Source organism: Sphaerodactylus townsendi, linkage group LG01 (genome assembly GCF_021028975.2).
Source record: "Sphaerodactylus townsendi isolate TG3544 linkage group LG01, MPM_Stown_v2.3, whole genome shotgun sequence".
In the NCBI taxonomy this organism is placed as follows: domain Eukaryota; kingdom Metazoa; phylum Chordata; class Lepidosauria; order Squamata; family Sphaerodactylidae; genus Sphaerodactylus; species Sphaerodactylus townsendi.
The window spans coordinates 12,697,140-12,720,415 of record NC_059425.1 but is presented as its reverse complement, the minus strand read 5'-3'; the positions used below and the strand labels follow the sequence as shown (position 1 = coordinate 12,720,415).

Here is a 23,276-nt window from a genome sequence, read left to right as displayed (position 1 = left end):
AATACTCCTTTGAAAGGTAGACAGTGTTCCACTCCAATAGCAATGAAGGCTTCCAGTATTAACTACAGCCAAAACACCAGCATTAGCCTAAAATTTTTAATGTTTCTTTAAAGATTGACATACTGTACTAAATAGTCACTTCTGTTAATGGATTGTTGATACTAACGGTAAGCTTATCAGTGCCCCTTGTTATACTTGGAGCTAGCTCAAAAATTCTCCACTAAAACCACATTTTATTGTAGACATTGATATAAACTACTGGTATTTGCTTTTGAAATTCCCACATTTCCATGGGATGTTTATTTCTTCTATACCTTCACTTTTCAGTTTTCCTATTGATTCTGTGAAGACTAATCTAAAATAATAAAAAATGTTCCTTAATGTTATGGCAGGTTTTCAGTTGGTTCTGCACTATATTTGCATTACCACTGTCGTCAAATTGGACAAATGAATGTGTATTCACACCCTCTGCTGGACGGAATTGTTTTTGTGTGACTAATACACTCCTTTCTTATTTTGAGAGCACGGCATCTTTTTATTTAAAGCTTACTTTTGAGAAATATGTCCTCTACAACCCTAACAATCTTTCCCTCCTACAAACCCACCCTGGTCCTGAGCTCTAGCCAGAGAGGAGTGGGAAAAGAGATTGAGAGGAAGAAATACAAAAGAAACGAATCCATACATAAAACAAGGGGGGAAAGGAGGGAGCTAACTTTATTCAAACATTGTTGAAGGCTTTCACGGCTGGAATCACTAGGGTTGTGGGTTTTCCAGGTTGGATGGCTCTGTTCCAGTAGCATTTTCTCCTGACATTTTGCCTGTTTATTCAAACAGATCAGTTTCAGAGAGTCCTAAAAGAACCTAAAGGTACTGTATTTCATGCCTGTCTTCTATCTATTACCGGTAAATGCTATTTTTCCCTTCTCTCCCCAATCCAATAGTTCTTTTGTCCAAGTTTCTGTCTGAGGTACAGCGGCAGCCTCCCAGTTTTCCAATATGTCAGACTGCACAGGGAGACCACTGAAATTCACAAACACCAGGACAACTTCAATAAGAAAGAAGAGACGTTAAAATTAGCAAAGCATGGCTCCCAGTACTTAAAAAATGGACTGATAATTCCACTTGCAATACAATGAACTCATCCACACCTTTGCATAGCAAGTTCCACCCAAACACTTAATGATTGGTTCCCCACCCTGGGACATGGACAATATACCCCACTAAACTTTCCCTTCTCACCTGGACACAGTGTGAAACAGACTTTTCTCTGCGATACACCTCTGAAGATGCCGGCCACAGATACAGGCAAAACGTTAGGAACAAAATCCACCAGACTACGGCCACACAGCCCGGAAAACCCACCAGAACCAAAATACTAACTAATTTGTTTATCTTATTTTCATTAACTTCATTTATAGGCTGCCTTTCTCATTAAGACTTCAAGATGGATTACAAAATTCAAAAAGCTGTTCAATCAAACAAGAAGGAGATGGAGGTAAAGATGTGAGAAATCAGACAAAAGCTGGAAAAAATCAGAGACTAAACTGCATTTTTAAGAGATCCTTTTTCCAATTTTTATAATGAAAAAAAAATAGAAATTTTGAGTGAAATTAGTGAAATGCTTTTAAAGCCAGGGTACACAAGCTGTAGACACTGACAGCTCTTAAATCCAAGATGAATTTCTGCACCTAGAGTTGGAAGAGACCTCCAGTGCCATCCAGTCCAATCCCCTGCCATGCAGAAAGACACAATCAAAGCACACTTGACAGATGGCCATACACCCTGAGTATAAAAACCCACAGAGAAGGAAGCTCCACCACCCTCCTTGGCAGTGTCTTCCACTGATGAACTGCCCTTACTGTCAGGAAGTTCTTCCTAATGTTTAGGTGGAATCTCTTTTCCTGCACCTTGAATCCATTGCTCCTTTTCCTGGACTCTGGAGCAGCAGAATACAAGCTTGCTCTCTCTTCACCATGACATTCCTTCAAATATTTAAACATGGCTATCATGTCACCCCTTAACCTTCTCTTATCCAGACTAAACATACCATGCATTTTATTTGCATGTTCTGTAGCGATTCTTTTTTCAAAACGTTTTGAAAGTGTTTTCACTTGCTGTGTGATCTCTTTAAAATATCTTGGGCGCCTCTCCATGATCTCTGGACTTCCTCGTTGGCACCAATTTCTGACCTTGCACCGGCTATCTCTTGCTGTATTTCCATCAAGTTTATTATTATTATTGGTTGATTTCACAGCTGCCAGATATTTAGCTGGTTGTTGGCCTTTCATTACAATTCGAGCCTCACCCAGAGGCCTAGGAAGTTGTACTATATCAGCATAGCTGCTGCTTCTTCTCCATGATGATAATGATGATGATGTACAAAACAATACAGCACAAGTGTCTAGTCTAGGAACTGTCTAGGAACTAGGATATTAGAGGTATTTGTGTAGAATGTGTGCAGTTCCTAGAAGTGCTGCTTTCTGGAGCATATGGACTGATGTTCTGTCCAAGTTTACGCTTTTCAGATGCTTTTCAAGGTTTCTTGGGATTTCTCCTAGAGCACCGACTACTATTGGGATTACTGTTGTTTTTTTTCACCACAAACATTCGACTTCAATTTGTAGGTCCTTGTATTTTTTTTCTACCACGTTATGTCTGGGTGTTATGTGCCAGGTGTTTGTCTGTATTCTAAAGTCTCAGAGTATTTTTTGTTTCTTCATTTTCTGTGATCTTCTCTGTCTTGTTCTCGTAACAGGTCTTGCTACAGGGCAGGCTGTACTTGGGGGATGATGATGATCGTAGATTTCACAGCTGCCAGATCTTTAGCTGGTTGTTGGCCTTTCATTACAATTCGAGCCTCACCCAGAGGCCTAGGAAGTTGTAATGTATCGGTGTAGTATTCGTGCAGATCCCAGCAGGGCTGCCTTCTGAATTTGACAGATGTGAATTCGAAGATGTTTCAAGTGCTGCCCTAATGTTTTCGGGATGGTGCCCAGCGTGCTGATTACCACTGGGACGACCTCAGCTGGTTTGTGCCATAGACACTGAAGCTCAATTTTCAAATCGTGGTATCTAGTGACCTTCTTGTGTTCTTTTTCAGTTATCCTGCTGTCACCGAATACTGCTATGTCGATGATGGTCATTTTCTTGTCCTCGATCACGGAGATGTCTGGTGTAATGTGTTTCAACACTCTGTCCATTTGGATTCAAAAGTCCCACAGGATCCTGACCTTCTCATTTTCCATTACTTTCTCTGGACAATGTTCTCACCAGTTCTTAGCTGTTCATATGTTGTAATTCTTGCTTAAATTCCAGTGGATCATCTTGGCCACTGAGTTGTGTCTCTGTTTGTACTCAGTCTGGGCAATCTTTTTGCAGCAACTGAGGACATGATCTACAGTTTCATCAGCTTCTTTGCACAATCTGCATTTTGCATCATCCGCGGATTTTTCGATTTTGGCCTGGATCGAATTTGTTCTAATGCCTTGCTCTTGAGTGGCTAAAATCAGGGATTCAGTTTCCTTTTTCAGACTTCCAGTTGTTAACCACAGCCAGGTTTTTTCATTGTCCACCTTATCCTTGATCTTCTCCAGAAATTGGCTGTGAAGAGCTTTGTTGTACCAGCTTTTGGTCCTCATTTTAATCACATTTGTTCTGTATTCTTGTTTGGTTTTCTGGGTCTTCAGCAAATGTCTGTGTAGGGATGAGCCGCTGACCCAGCAGAACCGTAGGCAGAGCGCTGGCACACCGGCCCAACTACGGCCTTCTGGTCGCATCCGCTCTCCCATCCTCCACCCCCTGATGAGTCACAGGTCATGAACTGCCTGGCTCACAACCACCGGGTGTCCTAGACAAAGGGACAATAGAGCCTTCGCCCCCAGGTGAGGATTAGACCCAGACGCGGACACCTCTCCCTGCACATAGCAGCCAGATGAGATCATACATCACGTGATGATCTCCCGGTCTCCCGCTCTCCTATCTATCCACCCCTTTGCACGCCCCCCATGAGAACTCTAATAAAAGGTGCCAAGAGACTAGCACGCGGCAGAGTTGCCAGGATCACGGACCCCCGCGCTCCCGCTGCTGGCTCTCTCCACCGGATGATATCTCCGCGTCTCGTCTCGTTCTTACGCTGACTTCGCGGGCACGACTTCAAGCTGGGGCCGAAACCCGGGAATCCTCGAACCTCCACCCTGCTTACCGTCGCCTGGGAAAGGGCCGCGGTACCGACGTCCGCTGGATCGGCGCATCCAGGGACCCTCATCTCGGTACCGCCCGTCCGCTGGATCGGCGCATCCAGGGACCCGAGTTCTAGGACACTCTCTTGTCCGACGAAACACCGGTAAGTATGGGAGCTTGTAAAAGCAGGGCTTATGACAAGCACGTTAGCGAATTGAAAGCGCTAGCGAAATGCGGCAGGGTCTCCGTAAAGAGAGGGGAGCTGCACAAATTGGTTGAGGAGATTGAAGCTCAATGTCCATGGTACCCAGAAAGGGGGACATTGAATCTTAAGGATTGGGAAAACATCGGGCGCACTCTTCACACAGAGCCTCGCGCGCCGATGTCACTGCTACTGACGTGGAGGCAATGTTATGTCGCCATCAGCCTGCAGGTCTATGGCTCCCTTGCTGTAGATCACCCTCCTTTCGACCCTTCAGCTTCAGTTTCACCCCCGGAACTTTCTCTATCCGCTAAATTGGACGCCTGTCCTCCTTCTGCCTCCCTTGCCCGCCCCATTCAAATCCTCCCGTGGCTCGTCAGCCCTTCCTCGCCTTCATTTTCTGAAGCCACCGCACCTCCGTCAGCGCCACGTAATGGCGCGGGTTTCAAAACCCTAGCAGAACGTATTAGCCACGATCTGCAAAAAAAGGAGACCCTGACAGAAGATGATGCCGACCTCCTTGCCGTGTGCCCCATCCACTACACCGATCATGAGGGGGAGGATGGCATCGTTAGGAGAGTTGTTGAGTACCACCCCCTAGGTTACAACATCCTCACCGAGCTCCGCAAGGCGATGCGGGACGTAGGAATCACCAGCCCCTATGTGAGAGGCATGCTGGAAGCAGTCGCGAGGAATCACTTAATGGTTCCGGAGGACTGGAAAACCACCTTTTGCATGCTTTTGAATCCCGCACAATATGTGGTCTGGGAAAGCGAGTACCGCCAGCAGTGCGTGAACAGAGGAGCAGCCTCTGGCGGCGCCTACACCGCCGCGCAGCTTTACGGCTGCGAGGCTTTCGCCAACCCCAACCCTTGCGGTAGCCTCTGACTGTGCCTACAAGGCGTTCGTAAAGGTCCCCAGTGCTGGGCAACCGACCCAAAGTTTCTCTACCATCCGCCAGAAACCCCAAGAGCCTTATGCCGACTTTGTGAACAGGCTCCAGGAAGCCCTCAAAAGGCAGGTAGATAGCAAGGTGGCCCAGAACGAGCTCCTTTTGCGCCTCGCCAAGGAGAACGCCTCCACTGAGTGCCGCAGAGCAATCACCGGCTTAGGGAGGAACCCGGAACTGGCCGACATGCTTAAGGCTTGCCAGGACGTCGGGTCCTCCACCCACCAAGCCAGCCTCCTAGCCGCAGCACTCTCCACCACCAGGGGACAGCCCCAGGATGAGTGCTTCAATTGCGGCAAACCAGGGCACTTCCGAAGGGAGTGTAGGCTGCCCGGCGGGGGAGCCTACAATCCCGACGGAGGAGGATCCTCCTCCCCCAGGAGGCGAAGACCCCCAAGGCCGCCCAAAACCCGATGCCCCCAGTGTCAGAGAGGCTTCCATTGGAGAAGCGAATGCCCGTCGGGAAACTTGCGCCTGGGCGTCTCCCCAGCCCAGGACCAAGGAGGAGATTACTAGAACAGTCCAAACCACCTCCCTCTCGTAGCATCTCGCTCACTTGCACCCAGCCCATATCCTTTAAATTCCCCAACGAGGTCCTCGTCGCCCCAACCCAGTATAGCGACCCCCTCCCGACAGGGACCATTGGGCTGGTGTTGCCAAAGGCTTCCGCCGCGGAGCAGGGATTGTTCATCATCCCAGGAGTCATCGACTCCATGCACCAGGGGTCCATCCACCTCCAGGTATGGACAAACATCCCACAGGAGCTGCCCAGCGGAACCAGCTGCGCACAGCTGATCCTCCTGCCCCACGCGCTGCCCGCCATCAGCTCAGTAGAGGCCACGAGCCCAAGCAGCCATCCGGATGCAGCCAGCACCACCGTCGCAGCGGTGGAGACACCCATCGGGAGCTCCCGCCCGTACCTGGAGCTCACCATAGAAGGGTGTCTATTCAAAGGACTGGTGGACACCGGCGCCGACGTAACCGTCATCAGAGCAGCCAAGTGGCCTGATCAGTGGCCGACCGAGGCTTGCCCGCGCATCTGGGGAGTGGGGGGGAAACAAACCGCGAGACGGAGCATCCGCCCGCTCACGGTCTACAGCCCAGGGCTCGAGCGGCAGCTCACGGTCCGCCCCATCGTTCTGGACATTCATGTTAACCTCTGGGGGAGAGACCTCATGAGCCAGGTCAAGACAACCTTAGTCTGGGATGGATAAATCCGCCCCTGCCATTTTTCCCCATCGTACAGATCTTCGACCCCAACTGTGTTACCTGACTCCATTTCCTGATTTCTGCCCCGAAGCTGTTTTCCTCTTCCCCCCTTTTTTTCCTCTATTTTTCTACCAGCAAAGGCGGGAGGGCCAATTGGCTGACTGGCCCTCCCTGGATTAAAATCTGGGCCCATCCTGGTACCGCAGCACTACCAGGACAGGCCCCAAGTTAAGGGGAGGCGTCCGCCATCTGCACGTACTCACAACCCGTTGAGTCGTGGTCGCCTGGTGCATGGCGTCTTATCCAGCGCATGGCAACTCTACCAATACCATGTCCAACGCCAGGGCGCTTAGCCGAAACCGCACCTTAAGGAATGGTTTCGGCGGCCAGGGCAGGCCTCTAGTCAAGGAGATGCTGCCGCACCAAATTCACACATAACCCGTGTGGGTTGTGGTTGCCCAGCGCCTGGCAGCTGTATCAATACAGTGTGCAGGGCCAGGCGCTTGGCCGAAGCCGCCCCTTAAGGAGCGGTTTCGGCGGGCGGCATTTCCCCAAGATAAATTGATCACTAATTTTGCACCCTTCCAACCTTTCTGCGTCAACCACCAAGGTCACGGTAAGTACATCCCCCGTTGCAAAGAAAAACCCCCTCCCCTTTTACGTTTGGAATTCTACCCCTAATCACCTGATTGCTTTGTCTCCCTGATGCACCCATTAGCCCCAAAGCGTCCTCCAAGCCCCTTTTGTATTGCAAATTAAGCATGCATACCCACAATTCCCTCAGGGTCCGCTCGCCCCCCCTCTCTTGAGGCTCGGACCCTCGCCCTGACGCACCCTGATGACGTTTCGAAGCCAGCTTCCCTCAGGATCGCCTACCCTCTGCCCTCCCTGTCAAACAAACTAAAGAAAGAGGAGTAGGCGGCCCTCAACGGAGGCCCTCAACGGATTGCATTAAAAGCAATCCTCACGCAGGCTGCAAATTAAGCTTTCTCATATCAAACAAAAACTCGAACTTGACCTCCCGCAATCTGCTCTACCGAGCCTGGCGGGACCCGGCCCCTCCCATAACCTGGGGAAAAGGGTGTGCTTCAGTCCTTCTTCCTACAGGTCCTCTGTGGATCCCGATTCGCCATGACCAGCCAGCCCATGGAATGGCGCCAGGAAGAAACCAACCCCATCCCGGAGATGGAACGGATCTCTTTGGAGGATCCCGCCCCACGGCCTCAACGGAGCCGCCGCCAGCGCTCAGACGGTCCGAAGACCCGGATGACCTGGGGGGATGTCAAGGCGACCATCAGCCGGGCTCAGGAGCTATTGCGACAGCAAGGCCTCCCCAAGACACCCGAGGATCTCTGTGCTGCCGTCTTCGCAATCATCACAGCCAACTCGGCAGTCACCATCCTCTGCCTGCTCTGCTGCTTCCTGCCGGTGGCCGTCGGTCACCCCCTGATGAGCCCTGACCAAACCAACATCTGGGAATGGTTCGCTACCGCTGCCAACATCTCAACCTTCTGCCTGGGCCAGTACCTAGGAGTCGGGAGTTTGCTAAGCTCCTGCCTGCTCCCCGTTTGCAAAGCCCCTGGGGACTTCCTAGCGGAATCTGGCCTAAGCCCCTTTATGTATGCTTCGTCCATCAAATACTCCATGAGCGCCGATTGGGGACCCGTCGTCCAAACCCTCCCGGCCGGCGCTCTCTCCCTTATCACTAAGACTGTCGCTAACCACAAGTCCAACACCTGCGCCCGCATTGCCGGCGGGGCAGGACGAAAGACCGGCCCGGGCCTATTCACCGGCTCGGCCAGCTGGAACTGCACGCACATGGAGGACATTCCCCCCCCTGTTCGGGAACGTCCTGCTCCCCAAGGGCTGGTTCTGGACTTGCGGGGAGAGAACCTTTAACTACATCCCTGCCCGACTCTCCGCCGGAACTCTTTGCTGTCTCAGTCGCCTCACCATCGTTCTACCCCAGGCTCCACCCCAGGAGCCCGGGCGCTGCCGCCGCCACTCCACTCTACCCCTCGACCCCTCTTGTCAGAGTGACGCGGTCGCCCTCTCCGAAGCAGAGTTCGTCTCCCTCGCGACTTCCCTAGTGGGAGTCCCCGGACTTGCTTCTTACAACGCTAAGACAATTGGCCGGCTGGCCTGTGCCCTTGCGAAGTCCATCAATTCTACCTCCATCGCTCTGGATGCCCTGGCCTCCGAGCAGCAAGAACTTCGTCAAGCGACTTTAGATAACCGTGCCGCTATTGATTATTTGTTGTTACTGCATCACCAAGGTTGTGAGAATGTACATAATATGTGTTGTTTTAATCTCTCTGATAATTCCCATTTGATTCATACGAAAGTGCGTGAGTTGCAAGATGTTGTATCCAATCTGAAGTATGACGTATTGCCCCACTGGTGGTCAGCCCTCTGGAGCTGGCTGCCGGGGGGATGGTTAAGTATTATTGTACAGTTCTGCATTGGTTTGATTGTATGCCTCGTCGTCGGATCTTGCCTTATTCAGTGTATCTCTAATATTGCCTGTAACGTGTGTAAGAAACCCTTTGACTTTCCCTTGCATTGCGACCAAGTCCTTATGTTGCACAAGCAACTCGACCAGCTTGGCAAAACGGCGGAGGAGGTAAGTGTCCCCTTAAATTGCCCCCACCATTTCGGCCTTCCTTCTAAAATGTAAAAAAGGAGGAGATGTAGGGATGAGCCGCTGACCCAGCAGAACCGTAGGCAGAGCGCTGGCACACCGGCCCAACTACGGCCTTCTGGTCGCACCCGCTCTCCCATCCTCCACCCCCTGATGAGTCACAGGTCATGAACTGCCTGGCTCACAACCACTGGGTGTCCTAGACAAAGGGACAATAGAGCCTTCGCCCCCAGGTGAGGATAGACGCAGACGCGGACACCTCTCCCCGCACGTAGCAGCCAGATGAGATCATACATCACATGATGATCTCCCGGTCTCCCGCTCTCCTATCGATCCACCCCTTTGCACGCCCCCCATGAGAACTCTAATAAAAGGTGCCAAGAGACTAGCACGCGGCAGAGTTGCCAGGATCACGGACCCCCGTGCTCCCGCTGCTGGCTCTCTCCACCGGATGATATCTCCGCGTCTCGTCTCGTTCTTACGCTGACTTCGCGGGCACGACTTCAGTCTGTTCTTCACTTCAATCAATGCCTGTTCTTGACTTTCATTTACATAATCGGCCAGCGCCTGCTTCTCCTCTTCCACTGTTTGCTGTACTTGCAGTAAGCCTCTGCCACCAGATCTCCGGGAAGGTATAATCTATCAGTATCACTGCAAAAGTGCGTAAGGCATGGTGCATTGTCATAAGCTTCCAAGTTTTTCTATCCAATGAATCCAACTCAGTCTGTGTCTAGTTGATGATTCCCACAGTGTACCTGATGACGGATATGGCCCAGGTGTTGATGGCCTTGATGGTATTCCCGCCGTTTAATTTAGATTTCAAAATGTTCCTGACCCTCTGGGTGTATTGTCTGCTGACAACAATCTTCACTTTCTTGTGCTTGATGTTATCCAGCTCCAAAATGCCCAAGAATTTATAAGCTGCCTCCTGGTTGCACTTGATGAGTTGCACTTGATCAGGCATTTCAATCCCATCACTCTCGGTGATCTTGCCCCTCTTTATTGCCACAATAGCGCACTTTTCCAAGCCAAACTCCATCGAAATATCTGTTCTGAATATTCAGACTGTGTTCACTAGTGACTAGATTTCTGTGTCTGATTTCCCATACAGCTTCAAATCATCCATGCACAGCAAATGTGAGATTTTTTCTGAGTCTTTGGCCATTTGATAGCCCGTTGTTTTCTTTTAACTGTTAGTGGGATCATGGCAATGATGAACAGTAGGGGTGATAATGAATCACCTTGGAAAATTCCTTGCTTAATGTTGACTGTTCTGAAGTTTTCATTTCCGACTGTCAGTTCAGATTCCACTGTCTCATCGCTTTTTCAGTAAATACTCAAATGTTTTCGCTGACATGAATTGTTTCCAAGCATTTCATGATCCAACTATGGGACAGTGAGTCAAATGCCTTCTTGTAATCAATCCATATGCAAATTCGTTCTTTGATTCTTGCAATTCTCCATTATCATTTTGTCTATCAGGAGTTGATCTTTTGTACCCCTGCTCCTTCTTTTGTTTCCCTTTTGCTCCACCAGCAGGAGGCTATTTGCTTCCAAGTAGTCCATGATGTTATCTGCTATTATGCCGGTGAGCAGTTTGAGCAACGTGGGCAAACATGTTATTGGCCTGTAGTTTCCAGGTGTTGTTCCTTTGGCTGGATCTTTCTGAATCAAGTATATCTTCCCAGTTGTTAGCCATTCATCCATTTCACCATTTTGCATGATTTCACTGAACTGCTTGGCCATTGTCAGGTGCAAACTGGTTAGGGATTTAAGCCAGAAGCCATGCAATTGATCATGTCCTGGTGCTGTCCAGTTTTTCACTTTCTTGCTTCGATTTTTTATTATATCAGTTGTTATTTCCAGCACTTGCATTTGTTTTTGGCCAACATCTTTCTCAAAATCTTTTATCCACTGCACTTTTCTGTTGTAATCCTTTACATTTCCCCACAAATCTTTCCAAAACTGGTTACATTTTTCTCTGTTTTTTTTTTTTTTTTGCTTTCAACATTGATCTTTGTGTGGAGGTTTTGGTAGAAATGCTTTTGGTCTGATCAAAATTGCTGATTTTGTTTGTACTGGATGTTTCTTGCTTCATATCTTTCAATTTTTCTCACTGTGGCTGTTATTTGTTGTTTGGTGATCTCCAGTGCTTCTTCGATTGTTCTAGTGTCTAGCCAGTACCTTCTAATTAGTTATTTCATGATCTTGCCATTCTTTAATATTTTTTCCTTCATATTTTTCAGGTTACTGGCATCTGATCTTAGTTTCTTGATCTTCTGTTCCAGTCGAATTTTCCGCTTTGGTTTTGATGGTTGATTTATCTTGCATTTAGGTATTTCAATGCCCAGTTCTCTTGTGACACTACTGCAGTACTGTACATGAGCTGATTGGTTTGTTTAATGGAAGTTGTTTCAATTGTCATCAGTGCCATGTTTACATCCCTCATTATGGGTACCAGGTCTTTTTGGGGCACCATTTTCAATGCTGGCAACCATTGTCTTTCCTCATTTAATTGTCCATACTGGATGATCTTTTCCCTGTCTTTCTGGCAGGCTATCATTTTTTTCCATGGCAACTTTCACTGGTGGTTGTACTAGTATTTCCTCCTCTATAGTGGTGTTTTCATCTAGCAGTTCTACCATTATCTCTCCTTTTGTTTCTGGAGTATGTACTGTTCTTTCTTCTGGTGTTACAGTTGATCTCTTTTCACAATTTTTCTGGATTTCTTCTAGATCTATCTCTGTAAACACTCTATTCTGTATGATGAATCGCCTTTGATCTGCCAGTGATATTCGAATCTGGGTAGCGTTGTTTCCACAGTTCGCACATCCGTTTCAAGTATCCTCTTTTTTCTGGCTCTGAGTTGTAGTAACAAGGCATGATGGCATGATTTTCTTGTGCATTATACTTCTTTCTTTTGAATGATTGGTTCACTTGTGGCCCACTTGTCGCTGCATGCCCAGGGACCCCAGCATGCGATGCGGCCCTTGTCAACCTGTGCGACGAACAATGCGGTATGGAATAATTTTTAATTTGTATCACCATATTGTATGGGTTATTATTATTGTTGTTGTGTGGTATATCATTTTTTAGTATTTAAATTTTGGAATTGGAAAAGTTTAGCTATGTAGACTTAGATTCCCTTAGAGAATTGCAGCACAAGGCTTTGAAGCTTTATAGCTATAAATCTAAGAAGTTTTTTGAAAAACAGAATGACCACAAAATGGTGGCCAGGAAGCATTTTTGAAGGGTGAGTGCAGATAAACAGGGGATTTGAAGACATTTTCAAAACATGTGCAAAACATTTTCAGGGGATTGTGTGGAAAGGGTCAACGTTACATAGAGTGAATCAACTTGCAATTTTCTCTCCAATATTGAGCATATTTGCAATTTCACTTGTAGAAAACTTGAGGCATTTATAACTTTTAAATTGCATACACATGTCAAACAGTGAAATTTTGTTCACTAAGTTATACATGATGCATTTTATGTTGTGAAAGAAGTAAAACTAATTTTGGTTTGATAAGACTTAGCACTGCATATATTTTAATTTTTCCCCAAATTTCTTTTTTTTCTGGGAGGAAAATTTTTTTCCTCCATGATGACTTAAAATTTTTGGAGGTAATTAGTGGAGATAATTGGAGGTAATTAAAGATGATAAAGGAGGCTTTGGTTTCTCCCAGTTTAAAATGTACTACAGTGCTTTTCTAGGGGCACAGATTGTTTTGATGCATTATTTCTATTTTTTTAAGCTACTACAATGTATACACTTTGACATGGTGACAAATGACAAATAATTGATCTGTAATTCTAAGGGGCCATGTCGTATACTGGCTAAAGAACTGGACTAGCCCTGTGGAGACTTAGATCTGAATTGCCACTGACCATGAAATAACTGACCAGGTGACCCTGGCCCAATCACCCGTACTGTCAACCATGGTTTAAAGGGTTATAGGACAGAACCATTTATACCATTGAGGGTCCTCAGAAGAGAGGGATAAAATCATACCAAATAAAGTATGGTATTATGCCCTCTGAATGTTAGTTTGAGAGTTTTAAAAGCTCTTCCATTATTAATGTAAATAACCATAGAAATTTGAGGAATGAATCTAAATGCCTGTAAGGTCATTTTTTAAATTTGCAAATGAATTATAAATTGATACTGTCCCTATCACTTGCATTATGGTAACAAAGAACAACTTTATTATCAAAGAATAGTACTCACAAGACCAGAGAACTGGCACTTTGACAACTGTGTCCCCATAATTATATATGTGTGAGGCACTGGCTATAGTCCAGCAGATTATCCCCATTAATTTGAACAGAACATGACTGTGTTCTGGTTTGTAGCTGTGGTATATTAGATACATATGACAATAACATTCCACCAAAAGCTAGTCAAAATTACTGGGTGACTTGTTTCCAAAAAAACAGACTTTCCAATGCAAAATGAATATAGTTCACTTACACCAAATCTTCATGGAATTTAAGGACTGTTTTGTGACAATTAATGATGCATCTCTAGGCCTTTTTAAGTGCTGTATTAAAATAAAGACTCTGCCCACTATTTTTAATCACTAAAAGGGCTTTCAAATTTTGAATAAAAATGGTTTTATCCAGATGCATCTTGTCCTTGAAAGGGTCAGAATAGATGAAATAATAAAACAATTATAATATAACTTGTATAAAATACTACTGCTACTGCTACTGCTACTACTACTAGTAGTAGTAGTTTGGATTTATATCCCCCTTTCTCTCCAGTAAGAAGACTCAAAGGGGCTTACAATCTCCTTTCCCTCCCGTCCCACAAACACCCTGTGAGGTAGTTGAGGCTGAGACCTCACAGCTCTAGATAGGAACATTTTTGCTAGGAGGCTAACAAACCTGGAGGGCTTTAAACTGAGTTATTTGGGGGAGGGAGACACTATTGAAGCAGACAGGAGTTCATCAAGTGCTAGAGATAATAGACAGAAAGTTATAGAGAGAACTGAGTGAAAAGTTCAAGAACCCAACAGTGGGAGGGAAAGATCCTTAAATAAGCAGTCAGGGGGAAATGAACTATGGCCTTAGATGTCTCCACACTATTGCACGGACCATGGGAAATAAACAAGATGAACTTGAACTCTTAACATGGCAAAGCAAATATAATAGGCATCACTGAAGCCTGGTAGGATTAGTCTCATGACTGGAATGTAATATTTGAGGGGTATAACCTATTTCAGAGAAACAGACCAACTAGGAAAGGAGGAGGAGGAGTGTTGTATGTCAGGGATGATTACACCTGTGAGCAGGTCCATGATTTAATCCTGGAAGCCAGGTTGAGAGCATTTGGGTAAAAATTAAGGGGAAGAGAAACAACAGTGATCTCATTGTTGAAGTCTATGGCAGACACCCAAGCCAGACTGAAGAGTTGAATGATGCCTTTCTGGAACAGATGACCAAACTTTCAGAAAGGAGAGAAGTGGTAGTAATGGAATATTTCAAATATCCTGATATTTGTTGAGAGTCAAACTCTTCCAAGACTATAAGGTCCAACAAATTCCTTACTTGCCTTGCAGACAATCTTATGGTCCAGAAGGTGGAAGAGGCAACAAGGGGATTGACTATTTTAGATCTGCTCCTAACCAACAATCATGACTTGAATAGTAGGGTGGGAGTGGGAGTGACCTGTTCTTCTGGAGTTTGTTATACAGTGGTCAGGGAATGCCAAACATAATCAGACACACATTCCAGGCTTTAAGAAACTGATTTCAGTAAACTTAGGAAGTTACTAGGTGTAATTCTGTGGTTAAGAATACTAAAAGAGTACATAGATAGATGGGAGTTTTTTTTAAATGAGATCTTGAAGGCACAATTTTGGTCTTTTTCCAAAAGGAAACCAGTGGTCAACCAGGGGGAAATGGACCAGAAGATACAGTAGGGGAAATTCAGCAGACTGAATAAAGAGGTAGTACAGGAATAAATGGCTACTTTAAATGAATTCAAATCTCCAGTGTCTGATAATCTACAGCGTATTAAAAGAACTGGCAGAAGTAATCTCAGAACCACTTGTTCTAATATTTGAGAAGTCCTGTTCTCCAGGAAGTCCCAGCAGACTGGAGGAGGGTTAAAGTTGTCTCCATTTTCAAAAATGGATAAAAAGAGGACCTAAACAATTACCGTCCAATCAGCCTGACATTAATACCAAGAAAGATTCTAGAGCAGACCGTTTGTAAGCACTTGGGAATAGTGTTATCACTGTTTATCAAATACAAGTCATACCAATCTATATATATAAAAAGCTAACAGTGACTTTGTTAGTCATGCCCTAACGCTGAAACGGCTGGACGGATCACCCCCAAATTTTCACATGACGTCCCTCCCTGTTGCGGGCAGGTAATCGGACCTTCAAATCGCCGAAAGTCCATACTTGAGCCAGGTAAAACGTCTTTTTCCTGACACACCAGGCCATGAAGCTGGCTGTGTTTAACTGTCACCCTTAGAATGTTCGTGCAGCATGTCTGTGGCCTGAGGGGTTGGTATGCCCTTACAATGTTCGCACAGATGGCCAGAGATGAGCAGTGAAAACAGTAAATAGGTAACACTGTTAGGTAATACGAGTGGAAGTGAAACACATACACACTTTGCCGTGTGAGATGTTCCCCCCCCCTCACACGCTGGTAACTTTCACTCTCTGTGCCTCACCCACTGCTACCACACAACACACATACTCTCATACACATCCAGCTCATCCTCACACACCTCACTCTGCCCTCCCTCACATCCAACCACCACTTACCCACTTCCTCACCCATATTCGCCACAGCTCTCTTTTACTAAAAGCGAGCTGGAGTTTGCCTTTTTCTTCTAAGACAATCCGCAGGGTGGGGGCGAACCAACACTACTGGCTCCACTTCTTTTGCACATGGCCCTTTAAGAACCCAGGGAGCTGGCCTCGATCTGAACGCCTCACCACCCTGCCTCTGCTGCCTGACTAGGATAGCCTGCTTGCTTCAGTTCTGCCTTACTCAAGCCAGGACTGTGCGTGTCAACCAGCCTCATGGACAGCGGGATTCGCACTCTGGACAGTTCCGTTGTGGAATGGAAAGGGTTACCTTATACTACAAAAACAAGACTTCACCATATAACAATGTGAATTGAAAAGGGAAAGAGGGATTCCATTTGACCACCCCAAAAGGTTATGCTGAGGATCATTGGACCTGCATAGACATCTGTGTGGGTTGCGGACTGTGATGTGAAGGACAATTGCCACAGCCACGCGTGGCCGGGCCCCGCTAGTCAAATCATAAAGTAGAACCTCGGCTTTTGTTGGTAATCCATCCGAAAAGAATCAATGAAAACCGAAACCGATGAAAACCGAGGCAAACTTTTCCATAGGAATCAATGTAAATCCAATTAATCCGTTCTAGGCACTCCCAAAAACATACCAAAAACACATTTTTGGTGAATAAACATAGTATTTAATGCTGAAAACAGTAACAAACAATAACACTAGGACCAGCTTCAGAGCCAGTGGACCAATGTCGCACCAGAAAGCTGTCCAAAGAGGTCTGTTTCTGACGTCTCTTTAAGATTTGTCTGAAATGGGGCAAGACATTGTCATTAAACAAGCTGCAGACACAGCCTGCAACAGCTTTGTCTGGGTGATTTCTCTCCACAAGCCCCTGCACCTTACTGCAAATTGATGAAAACCCAGGCAAATCGATGAAAACCGAGACAAATTTTTCACTGAAAAAATCGATGAAAACAGAAATTGATGAAAACCGAGGTTCCACTGTATTTTTTTTTAATAGAGTGACAAGTTTGGTAGACAAAGGGGACGCTGTGAACATAGCATACCTTCATTTTAGTAAGTCCTTCGACAAGGATCCCCCTGATATTCTTGCAAGCAAGCTAGTAAAATGTGGGCTAGACAACACTACTGTTAGATGGATGTGTAACTGGTTGACTCACTGAACTCAAATGGTGCCTTCACTAAAACAGTGCCTCCCAAATGTCATTATTACTCACAAAATGTGTACGTTGCCTCTCAGGAGACTTGCCTGAGGCAGCCCACAAAGTAAAACATGATCAAACCATAAAAACAATTTATATTAACAAACCACTAGGACTCAGCCACTAAAAATCCAGCAGGGCATAAAAACAGCACAAACTAATTAAAATGATCCTTGTCAAACAGACCTCAAGCTAGAAGTATTCTGTAAAAACAACTACTTGGATCAAACCACTTAGCTAAAAGCCTGGGTAAAAGAAGTGTTTTGGCATGGCATCTAAAACGGAGGAAAGCAGGGAACAGGCAAGCTTCAAGAGGAGGGGAATTCTATAGGCAAGGCACCAGCACTTAAAAAGCCCTCCCCTTGGTTACCCACCCACCTCTAGTACACGATGCAGTCGTAGTCTACTGCTTGGCACTACATTTTTGTTTTTGACTGTGCTGTGATTCTGATTATGGCAATGTCTATCCTCCTTCTCTTCCTCCAAAACAGGGTGCAATTTTATGCCAATTGCTTTGCTAACCAAAAGCAAACATGTCTATTCAAGTAAACTCCAGTTAACAAGCAGAATTCAAAAGGGAGGAAATTCAAAGCTGTTATGTGCTCATGAACCCCAACCCCAACCAAGAGATCAGCCCTACAGCCCTCTCCTTTTTTCAATGGTCACAGTAGTAGGGTTGCCAATTTCATGTTGGGAAATTCCTGGAGTGGGGGGGGGGGTAAAGTCTTGGAACGGGCAGAGTTTGGGGGGGAGAGTGACCTCAGCATGGCATTAATTAATGCCTTTGGAGAGACTACTCTATTGTCTAAGGTGAGTCTCATTATTCTCAACCGCTAAAGAAGATATTATGTTCAGAGTGGAAAATTCTGATTTGGGGGCTAAGGTTTATTAAAACATTATGAAGTGAAATCATTTTTGTGGAAACAAAATTTTAATATCCAGAGGTACACAAATTAGAAGCCCCTGCAATAGAGACTATCAAATAATTGAAACAGGTATTAAATCAATACCCTCTGCTTAGCCACACCTGTAGCTCTATTTAACAGTTGATGGCCTTCAGGTGTTAAAATTGCATTACTGACACAGGATGGAGCTCAGCTCCTAACGGCTGTGCCTTCAAGTCATCGAAATAATAAAAATTATAGGCAGAATTCCAAGGACCAACTCTAAAAGGCAAGTAGAAGGGCAATTGGACACTGTCCAATACTTCCAGTATTGTCATACTTAGGCAAAGTAGGAAGACACACCTCTGTTGATAGTTTTTAAAGAACAACAAATTGTCAGTTATTTCAGTTTTTATGACTGAAAGGGTACCAGTTACGTAGATTTTCTACCTGAGGGACTTTTGGCATTTAGAATGGTGAAGAGTTTCTCCTTCAACAAGGCTAAAATGTTTAGTGACTGCAGTTTAATGTGTGTATTTTGTGTTTGAGTTTAATTGGTGCTATTATTGTGTTACAATTTGTAATTTTTATGATTCTGTTTTGTATTTGACAGTTGAAATCTAATTTGTGGGCCTAATTTGGGTGGACAGAAGAGCAATGTATTACTTAATTGGAATATGTGAAAAAAGTAAGGCTAATAACAAGGCCAAACTAAATTCTACAGAGACTTTCACCTTCTATAACCTCAAGGGTTCATTAGATTTAAATACTTTAAAAAATAATTAAAGTAAAAGTTTCTAATGCTTCAATGTTAGGATTGGAATCCACGGCAACTAGTTTATATTGAACATCAGCTACTGGCAGTTTGATGGTTGGAACAAAGCAAGACTCTGCCATTCAGTCCATTCAAGAATTGCAAAAATGTAAACCGCAGAGAACAGCAACCTGTTAAAAAGAATAAAAATTTAAAAAATATTCCAGTAGAAACTCAATATTTGATCCTAAGCGCTAACATCCCAACCCGCTGGATCTGACTAACCAAGAATGGGCAGCATTTCACCCATTGAGACCCTCATATACATTTTACCACTTGTTGTTCCATTTCTGAGCTTCTGGGAAAGCCAACCAACTTCCAAACTCCAAGTTGTGAGACAAAAAAGACCCCTAAAACTGGGGGGAACAAGAAACCAGCCAAACAATTTAAGCCTCAGACAAACTTGACCAGGTTGGGTTAGTGTGCCAGTCTGCCAGTGACGTCACGCCCACCGGCCAATCAAGAGGCGGGCTTGAGGAACGGAGGAAATGACGTCACTGTATCCCTCCGCCAGCCAGGACCCCTTTTTTGTGTGTGTGTTGTCGGTCCTGTGTATATCCACCCGCAACTATACATATAATTTTTTTTTAAATCTTGAAGCGAGCGCGGCTGGGGGGAAGGAGAGGCTCATGCGCGCCGCTCTCGCCTCCCGCTCCCTTCGCCCTTCTCCGCGGGGCTGCAGGGGGGGTGTGCCCCTTTAAGAACGGGGACCAGCCCGCCTCGGCTGAGGAGCAGCAGGAGGAGCGGGAGGGGGCACCGACGCCCGCCCAGAGACGGCAAGGTGAGTTGGCGCCATTCCGTTATGTAGGGGAGAGGCGGACGCAGCTGAAGCAGCCTGGGGAGTGGGGAGGGAGGGCGACTGGGGGGTTTCTGCGCGTGCGCGCGCGACCGGGACGCAGGTGGCGGTTGGAAACCGTTGGCGAGCCAATTCGAACCGCTTGGCCGGGTGGGGGGGGGAAGCGTTCTTTCTCACTCCCGTCCCGGCGTCTGTCTGTGCCCCCCCTTTTTTTTCCCTGAGGGGGAGCGAGCAAGCCGGAGAAAAAGGAGGAGCGAGCGAGGGCGCGCGCGCGCCGCACACACACACACACACAAAAGCCAGCGCGAGGGAGGGGGGGTGGACGGAGGACTGACGGCGCGAGCCGCGGCATGGGGAGGCCGGTGATTGGGGGGCGCTGGGAGCGGGGGAGGGGAAAGGGGCGGGTTTCTGTCGCGCAGCCTCCCTCCCCCCCACACCCGCTAGGCGGCGGCAGACCTGGCTCGCGCCTTCTCCTCGGCACTTCTTTTTTCCCCCGCGTGAGGCTCGAGAGCGGGGGAGCGCGCGGAGGGATACGCGACCCCCTCGCCTTGAGGGGCGGGACGGGGTGAAAAGCGGTAAATCGCCTGCTCCCTCCGCTCCCCCCCCCCCCGGTTTTCTCTCTTTCGCCAATGTCGCCCCCTCATTCTCCGGGTGGTGTTTTAGAAAGCACTCACGCAATACGCAGCCCATTACCTCAGACTAAATCTTGCTAGAACTCACATAAATACACATATCTGTATCACACAAAACTATAAGGTTTAACTCTGGAGGGGCGGCCATGTTGGGATTAATTTTCTTCCTGCAACACGAAAATCTGACGTTTTCTTACAAAAAAATTGCTTTAACGTTGTGAGGAATAATGATATTTCATGGCCTATTTTAGAGTTCTGGTTGTGGGTTCTGTTGTGTTGACATGCCGCCTTGAGGGCAGAGAGCAGATGTAGGGGGGATCTCTGAGAAGAAGAGGAGCCTCCTTTCCCCCCCCCCTGAAGCAAGAATAATGCTTGTCCATGGAGACATGACTAGGATGTTGATCTTTGGGGACTGGGCCCTCTGTAGTGTTTTGGATGCACCCTCCATGTCTCCCCACCATCCTTTGACTCTTGTATTCTGCATTAAACAAGATTTCTTATTTGCAGTAGCTTGTGGAAATGTCTAAGGCCAAAAATGTGAGGAGAGATGAGAAACACCAACCCTTTCCACACAGAGTCACACTCCCTCCAACTTTGCTTGTTCCAGCATTTCTGTACCAATGGTGTTTCCATGCAGGGGTTTTCTGAGGAGACTATCGGATGGTTAACTTGTGCCATTGTCAGCTTCTCCTGCGCATGTGCCACATGGACAAGTCGTGTTTCACTGTGGTCTTCATGTGGGTATAATGTGGCATGCGTTTTGTGGGAAACCTTTTGGGCTGTGAGACCCGAGATCTAGGTGCATGCCTTCAGAAGACCTTCTCCCAAGTTGCAAGCTACCTAATGGATCGGATCTCACAGATCTGTTCAGCTAACTGGTACTTTTCCTCTGCTCAATAAGTTGTTTTGCCTGGAGGAAGACTGCTTACATCTGGGTGAAATGCTGCTGTCTGGTAGAACATCTGTGGGCTTTTGCCCATTACTTTTAATACCTGGAAGAAATATAATTAAAAGTAGTATATATACTGTAGCCTGTTCTTGGGGATGTGGAATGGCATAGCCCAATCTCACCACATCTTGGAAGCTAAGCAGGGTCAGTACTTGGATAAGAGACCTCTGCTTCTCACTTGCCTTGAAAGGCCCTAGCTGGGGTTGCCAAAAGTCAGTTATGCCTTGATGGCACGTACTCACATAACATGTACTTGAGACATGATGCTATCTTAATAAGCTTGCAATAAAATAGTTAAGATAGCCTGTTATTTTATTAACTGTAGAAGTGAACTGAAGCTGAGAGAAAGCCCTGTCATAAGAACTAGCCTGCTGGATCAGACCAGAGTCCATCTAGTCCAGCACTCTGCTACTCACAGTGGCCCACCAGGTGCCTTTGGGAGCTCACATGCAGGATGTGAAAGCAATGGTCTTCTGCTGCTGCTGCTGCTGCTGCTCCTGAGCACCTGGTCTGCTAAGGCATTTGCAATCTCAGATCAAGGAGGATCAAGATTGGTAGCCATAGATCGACTTCTCCTCCATAAATCTGCCCAAGCCCCCCTTAAAGCTATCCAGGTTAGTGGCCATCACCACCTCTTGTGGCAGCATATTCCAAACACCAATCACACGTTGTGTGAAGAAGTGTTTCCTTTTATTAGTCCTAATTCTTCCCCCCAGCATTTTCAATGTATGCCCCCTGGTTCTAGTATTGTGAGAAAGAGAGAAAAAATTATCTCTGTCATCATTTTCTACCCCATTTTCTACTGTCCTTTAGAGTTCATCCAAACTAGCCCTTTACATGATTATGGTACATGAGTATGATAAAGATTATGATTCTTTACCTATGTGTAAAGACAAACCTCAGTTCTAAGAACCTTGACAGAAATTGCATCAAAATATTCCTGTGTCCTAAATAATAGAATGTTGTCCATACTTCAGTTCTGGAAGATCTGTAAAAATCACAGATGCCTAGTCATCGAAGTGTATAAGAAAAGGATGAAATGGTTTGATGTTTTTGAAAGACCTGTGTAACCTGGTACTAATCTCTTAATATCCTTTTATGCACCTGGGGCTCCAAACATTGCAAAAGTATTCCCCTGGATAAACAGTATATTTTACTGCAATGTACACATTTCTCAGTCTAGCACTTGTTTGTTTATTTATTTAGAACATTTTTTACTAACCTTTCTCTGAAATTGGACTCAAGGTGGGTTACAGAAATAAAAACAGTGTAAATTAAAATTAATACAAACTGACAAACTTCATTAAACTTAACTTCATTAAACTTAATTATAATTAAAAAGTAGGTGGCAGGGTTAAAAACTCTCCTGAATAATTTCATTTTTCATAACTTCTGGAACCTCAGCAGCTTCAGGAAGGCTATGCTGTAAATTGACCAACAAGAGCATCTTAAAATATTATAAACTGATCTTTGATTTGAGCAGAAGAGACTGCCTTGGCCTACATCACTTCAGACTGTATTTTTGAACACTCCCTGACATAAATGAAATAAATACATAAATGAAACTTTTGCGAATTGGCTTGAAAAAACCAAACTCATTTTGAAGCTAATAAGAGAATCTAGAGCAGTCTTTCCACCTGATACGCCCATTCTCTGTATGCCCGGAGTTTTGTCCATGTGTACGTTGTCAGCTGAACACAAATACAGCCGGGTCTGCTCCTACAGCAGTTTGATATGCAGAAACCCGCAGATGAAGCTTTTCTCAGCACAGAAGGTGAACAAGGTCCTGCCTGCCTGTACCTCTTTAAAGGCATGGGATGCAGGAGCTGCTCCAGAAGTTGGCATCTCTGCCATTCAAAATACAGCACAAATGATTTATAAGGAAGGATCCCTAGCGTACATTGTGTGTGTCTGTGTGCACGAGATGTATTAGATGAAGTCTAGATGTCATTTCTTTGAGCCAGCTAATTGGAACCCCAAGTCTCTTATACGTGAGTAGGAGGGAGCTGATAGGTTTATCTGA

General features: G+C 46.0%; 1 protein-coding gene across 1 annotated transcript in view; it reads left to right on the top strand.

The window, feature by feature from the left end:
• Positions 1–19,364: 19,364 nt before the first annotated feature.
• The window catches only part of POGZ (pogo transposable element derived with ZNF domain), a 56,181-nt gene continuing 52,269 nt past the window's right edge, over positions 19,365–23,276 (top strand). Inside the window, 1 exon segment of the mRNA XM_048511044.1 lies at positions 19,365–19,657. The gene's annotated coding sequence lies outside the window, so the exon portion shown is untranslated.